The sequence below is a fragment of the Chlamydotis macqueenii genome, chromosome 3, assembly GCF_036417535.1.
Source record: "Chlamydotis macqueenii isolate bChlMac1 chromosome 3, bChlMac1.mat, whole genome shotgun sequence".
NCBI classification, from domain to species: Eukaryota; Metazoa; Chordata; class Aves; order Otidiformes; family Otididae; genus Chlamydotis; species Chlamydotis macqueenii.
In genome coordinates this window covers 40,838,531-40,845,489 of record NC_141558.1, presented here as the reverse complement: position 1 = coordinate 40,845,489, position 6,959 = coordinate 40,838,531, and positions in this window count along the sequence as shown.

Sequence of the window (6,959 nt, the reverse complement as noted above, 5' to 3'; positions counted from 1 at the left end):
TATACAAAGGTGGTGTATAATTAGAGTCACTGGCATTTTAGCTATTTTTTAGCACAGAATTTAGATGGAAACAATCATCATACATATTTTTCCTACCTAGAATACTGCAGTGTTTTAATAGAACTTTTAAAATGAAAATTGCTGTAATAAAATACTATAAATAAACCCTTTTTTATATTGATGTACAGACAGATGCAGAAAAAAAATATATTAATTAACCAATTTCCACCTTTTGAAAACCCCATTCTTGATTAAAATTAGAATAAAAAACAATATTTAATAATTTAAAGAATCATGGACTGGGCCATTTAAAAGCTTTTCTAGACAATAAAATCAGACTCTCAACTTCTTATGGTTTTTCGTGAAGTCAATGAAGTTCATTTTTCATTGTTCGGCTGTGTCTCTTAAAAAAAATAGGAAGCCATTAACCAAATGTTAGGTCAGCCTGTGTCCAGACAGTGATTGTGAAGTTCTGCAATAGTGCTCTTGTTGAAATTCTTCATTATAAAGGCACCACTGATAAAAAATAACTGTCCTGCAATATCTCAAATCTATTAACGTCTGTTATAAATTTCCCCTTTCTGCACTGGAACGAAAGACTCAACGCTGCACTTCAAGGAACTGAATTCCATAGCCAGGCAGCTTAACTTGCCAATTCACTTGATCCATAAAACATAGTCTGCACACATGGACCATATTACAGGCATTTCAAAGGTGAATGAAAAAGAGCAGTCTAGCGAATAAGGAACATAGGATGCAGACATATCCTGTAAAGCTTTTTCTAAACAAGTACTAAATCTTAAAATGAACCCACCACTGTACCAAATGGTGTCAGTCGGACACAAAATGACCCATATTCAGGCATAAGCAAGACCAGCTCTGTTGAAACTCAGTGTAACAAAAAGGCCTCTGCTCCAGAAGAAAAATGATAGATTGCAAAATTAAATGAAACTTTAGGACTTAGATATAGACAAAACAGCCTGGGATGAAAACCTGCTTTAAGTTCATGGCAGCTTCACACAGAAAACAGACAGAAAAGTGAAGAGTCTGTTTAATTATTTACCAGAAAGCTGAAAGATCAGAGAAGATCACTTTACAATGTCATGTTCTAGAAAACAAAAAATATTCCAAATGACAAAAAAAAAAAACAGCTGAAGGAAGAAATCAAGACAATTTGAATGAGAAAAACCAACAGCAACTCAGAATTAACATTAAGAAATATGAAGATATGTACTACTGCTTTATGAACAGCACTGAAATGGTTTGAGAAAATAAAGTATTGCTAAGACTGCACCTGCTGATAAACTATTCTGGATCATCTGCAGAACACTTGACAATACACAAGAGCCACAAACTTGATGAACTCAGGTCAGCCCTTTATTAAGAGATGAACTGTTTTAGCAAAAGAACTGTATAGCAGATGAATTGATTTGGTATCTGGTAAGAATATCTCAATTTTTGTTTCCCACATGTATTGCTTCTCGCAATTGAAATGTTACCTTTTCATGTATACATTGCAGAAAGCTTAAGAATGGTAATGAATATCAAGCCGACGTTTCTCTCAGTGGCCAGTTTTCCAAACGCGGAGAGGCAACCACATGCACATGCACTGATCAAATCTCCCTTTTTCCACAGGAGGCTGCTTAGAGAAGTAGATGGTAGTAGGATTCATGTTATGTTGCTTAGGGAACAGGGAACAGATGGAGAAAGCCTAATTCCCAGGGCCTATGGCTTCTAGGGGATTCCCCCATGCCACTTAAGTGTTTGAAATAAGGGAAGAAAGTCTCCCAAAGCACCGAAAGTAAAATTTTAGTCCCTACTAACTTTTCTATTTATTTTAAAAAACTTTCAGCAGAGAAAATATTTCTCTGCAGCAGGTGTAACTGCTGCCCTAGATCTGCAGAGTTATCCCATGGTGTACGCTGTGGTTGTCCTGCCAATTTTGTTTTCAGCTAAACCACAAAATGATGGGATGCCAACCACGAGAGAGCATATTATTCTGATGTTGGGCACTTACGTGTGGAGCATATTAACTGATCCGTTTTATTGATTAATTGTGCCTTTTAATTCCATTAGGGAAAGGGTTAGGTTATAGATTCCTGCTGAATGGGACAGGCAAGTGGCACTCAGGGCTTATAAATCACCCAGCACACAGAAGATTCAGCAGCTGTGCAACTGTACAGAAGTGGAGACCAGTAGAAGTTAATTGTGCTGTTAGTCACGTGAACAGAAACACATAGACAGTGCTTCTTTGAAGAAAACAAACTTATCTGGACCATGATAAATATAGTCATTACTGATGACAGTGGACTGCTGGATTGAAGCATCTCACTTGAACACAGGGAAGCCAACAGGACTTGGTAAGATAGCTAAGGGGTCACCAGCGTGAAGACCTCAGATAAATGTGGTTATCCTGAGGTGACAAGGTGATGTCTAGGGATGTGGCAATCTGCTCTGACTAGCCTCCTGCCAGGCAGGGTTGCTGCTTGTTTCACCATGAGCAACTGCAAATGCAAGTGTTGAGGGTGCAAGAAGGAGAGGGCTGAACATGAGCCAACACGTACAAAAGTCTTATTTTTAAAGCTTTTTATGAGTTCTACTTCCTTTCTCTCCCCTGCCCTCTCATTTCCAGTGAATCACTAAAAGAACAAATGAAGACAATGTTTAAACTGAGATTTAAGCCACAGTAGAAGAAAAAGTGACCAAAGTAGTGCTGAGGGCCTTTTGGCTAACGGAGTAGTTAGCTGCTCTTTTGTTGACTCAGCTTAAAAGAGTGAAAAATGTTTACATTTATTTTAGGAAAACATCAAAGCTGCCTCCTTCCAATCATGACTGTAGCCTCCAGGTACTTCAGTGATTACTGCAATAGCAGCTCTTTTTTGATCTGGGCTGAGCCAATAATGCTGAACTTACTCCTTGAAATAGGAGTCCGGGTTCTCTGGTCTTTCCTTCTCCATCCTACCCTGTCACAGAGCAGAAAGCAGTTACATTCCTGAACCTAAAGTCTGCAATTTAAAGTTCTTGCAAAGCTTCATTTGTTTGCAAGTTCCAGGTCCCAGTGCGGAGCTGAAAGGGAATGGAGGGTGATTTAATTGTATTGTAAATACTCCTGCAGGAGGAGGAGTGTGGAGAATTGTACAGCATTGGGATATAATCTCTTCTCTGTTCAGCCTGAAGAAGAGGAGGGTCCAGGGAGAAATTATAGCAGCCTTCCAGTACCTAAAGGGGGCCTACAAGACAGACTGTGAGAAACTCCTTAGCAGGGCCTGTTGTGATAGGACAAGAGGTAATGCTTTTAAAATAGAGGGAGATAGTATTCACACCAGATATAAGAAAAAAAAATTTACAATGAGGTTGGTGAAACACTGGAACAGATTGCCCAGAGAGGTGGTAGATGCCCCATCCCTGGAAACATTCAAGGACAGTTTGGATGAGGCTATGAGCAACCTGATCTGGTTGGAGATGTCCCTGCTTCTGGCAGGGGGATTGGACTAGATGACCTTGTAAGGTCCTTTCCAACCCTAACTATTCTATCATTCTACGATTCTATCTTTTGACCAGCATCTTCTCACTTCATCTGCTCCAGCCTCTCAGAAACTGACCATCCTTGTTGAAGGCAGGTGGTTGCAGGCTGTGTCAAATCAAGGATGTGACCCAGACTCACAGCCCTTCCTGAGAAGGTGCATCGATGTGCTCCCTTCATTTCCAGCAAAATCTCACGCTACACAGGGCCTCCTCACCTATGTGCCTCATTCACTAAAACAAGTGGTGGTTCCCACCAAAACCAGGGCAAACCCCAGCTTGTGACATAACATTCTCCTGCTGCAGGTGGGGAAAGTGCTGACACACATCCCATGGGCACGAGGTCCTGCACACACACCTTTCTCCAACAGCTGTGTCCCCAACCCACAGAGGGGGTGACCAAGTAGCACGGAATGGCACAGGGGCATGCAGCCCCCTCCTGCCTCACACAGACCAGACAGGAAGTCAGGGACTGAGAGCTGGTGCTTTTAGGGAGAATTTGAGCAAGCACAGACAGGGAAATATTTCATGAAAAGAGACATGCAGCATTTAACCTTATGGCTATCTCCACGCACAGGGAATATTTATCAGATTGTCCCTCCTTGGGCACAGCCCAGCAGCTGGGTGTCCCCAGGGGATGCCCAGCAGGACAGGATGGTCCGGGCTTGGGAGAGAGGGACTGTGGGGACAAGGGAGATGGCAAGAGGTGAGAGTCCTTTGGTTCCTTTTCTTACACACTGGCCCCTCTGCAAAGGAAAATTAACCTGCACCAGAAAAGGGCACATGAAAAAGGAGAAGTGTAAATTACCTCTTTATTTCACAAATGAGGAGGGAGAGGTAAGACAAACTATGCCACTCACAGGCAGTTCCTTCCTTGTATACTTCCTGGGGCAATGCAGTTATGTGCCTGCCTAATAGCCCAGTCTAGCTCCAGGTAAGCAGTCATCAGTTTTCTTAGGAAATGCTCTAGCAGTGAGATACCAAAAGCGGGTAAAATTATTCAGTCATTAGTACTGAAGTTTATATATAGAGAGATGTATATATACACACATATGAATATCTGTACAGGGGCATGCACGCTTACACACACATACAGTTTAATAAAAAATGATTGATCTGGTGCCACTTTCTGCAGGGAGTGGAATAGAAAGAAAGAAAAGGGGGGGAGTATCTGAATTTAATAACTTCAAACATAATTGCCGTGAGTAAATGTTAATGCATAGGGATGAACTTTTTTTTTTACTTTATACATATTAATAGGCTCTTTCTTTGAGAAAGAATTACATCAGACATTGATAAATTTGACAGAAGCGAAAGGAAAAAATGGTTGCACTATTAGGAACACTCCTGAGGTGGTGTTGAACGGTGTCTTTGATACAGCAGCCTTCAGTCTCTGAGCACATTCGTATTAACTCACGTGGACACCCAGAATTTAAATGAGCTGCTTCTTTAGATGCTGACTTTCAGTAGCAGTCTCACCAGACGAGCTGGAATCAAACTCACAGTTTCAGAGTGTGGTATGGTATAATTTTCTCAGTACAGTTTATGCCTACTGACTCTCTCAGAAGATTAGAGAAAGAGGCAGCGTACAGCAGATCGTTAAAGATCCACACAAGGTTGAAGGGTGAAAGAAAAATTCTTCAATGAACACACTGCTCCAAGTACAGACATTCTCCTATGCCAAGAGATCGGTGCAAGACTGTGTATTTAATATTGCTGGAAACAAAGAGACAATAAATTGCTTGGAACGGATTCACTTAAGGGTAAGCAAGGGCTAACCATTGATATCTGAATACCTCAGCAATGTTTGAATGCTAGTGCATCACCACAACATGGATGCTCTTTATAACCCTTCATAAAACCACTACAAAAAAAGTGCTACACACCTGCAATATATGTGTTTGTCTGGAAACATCATACCACTATGGTAACTGTCCATGAATCTTCCAGTAAAGCCAGCATACCCAGGTGCATCACATGGCTTAGGATTCACAGTAAGCCTAGAAATAAATAAAAAGCTGAAGTCATGCATCTTTTTCTTATTAACCCGTTGCTTTTAAGAACTAGACATGGGGAGGCTGGGTTTTTAAGATGAGAGTTAATATACGGACACACATTTCTGAGCAGCTTCAAACCAGGAAAATAAAGAGAAAAAAAGTTTTGGGAAATGGAAAAGAAGGTAGTTACGGAAAATGAATGCATAAAGACAAGAAAGAGAGATGAGTAAATGTGTGTTAGATAACAAGGATCTATAGGGGAAGGTAAGAAAATACAGAATGGAAAAAAATGAAAGATAATAAGAAATTGTTAAATAATTGAAAGCCATAAAGGAATACATCATATAAAGGAAATACATCAGTCTATTAGTCAATTTTATTTTGAAAACTGGTTTTATAGAAATTTGAGTTATTCAGTAAGATATCTCTAACAATGTCTGCTCTCCACAAACAAGAAGAAAAGCAAAATTCTTCAACAAAGAATATTCAGTAATCTTTTTCCTCTCCTTTGTCCCATTAGTATGCAGGTACTCTCTTTGTAGGCACACAGATACAGAAATAATATATAAATATCCACCTTTCTATTCATCACATAAGAACACCTAATTGTTTTCTTATTGATTTTTTTAATCTGGTTTCATAACAGAAGTTAAAAATATTTGGGCTTTTTTTCTTTTAAAAATGTCAAAGTCTCCTTTTGGTAAGGAAATGTGGGGCATCATCTTTATTTTTACATAGATTTTTTTCCTGATGTCTATCTTAAGACTGCTGGCAAATTAAATTCCACGTATAGCCAAGATGATGAGTGCTAGTAACAAACATGAGTCCTTATGTGCAAAAAAACCCAAGTATTACAATCCACTCAGGACAAATGTTTTTTTCCAGATCTACTGTATATTTGAATCTCTCAATGCCTACTATCACAGCATGCCTAGTAGTTAAAGATAATTAAAGTGGTAATACTCCTGTCAGGTGCAGGGATATTGTGTCTACCATCAGATTGCTTAGAATAACTAAAACATAGTGGCAGAAGGGCTGAGCAGACTGTTCCTGCTGGCTAAGAGAAGCCTCACAACCTCGTCCTGTCATCAGTGAAATAAAGCAAGACTTCTGTTTTATAAAGCACAGGCCACAGATGCATAGACCAACCGTTTTACTGATCACTCTTTTCTTCTACATAATCAAGTGGACCAATTTCCCTCTTTTTTCACCGCTGTCTGAAGCAGGTCCCTTTCCAGTAACATTTCTCTTTAGAGAAAGTACTCCAACTGCTTACTTCTCTAAATAGCTATTAAGCGCTTAACACATCTTTTAACTTCTCTTACGGCAACCCAGAGTCTACAAGCCTGTTCAATATGAGACTTGAGTTTTCCCTCACCCCATGTTTTTGACATCATGAACATCAGCGTTTTAAGCAAACAGACGTCTCTAAAGATCAGA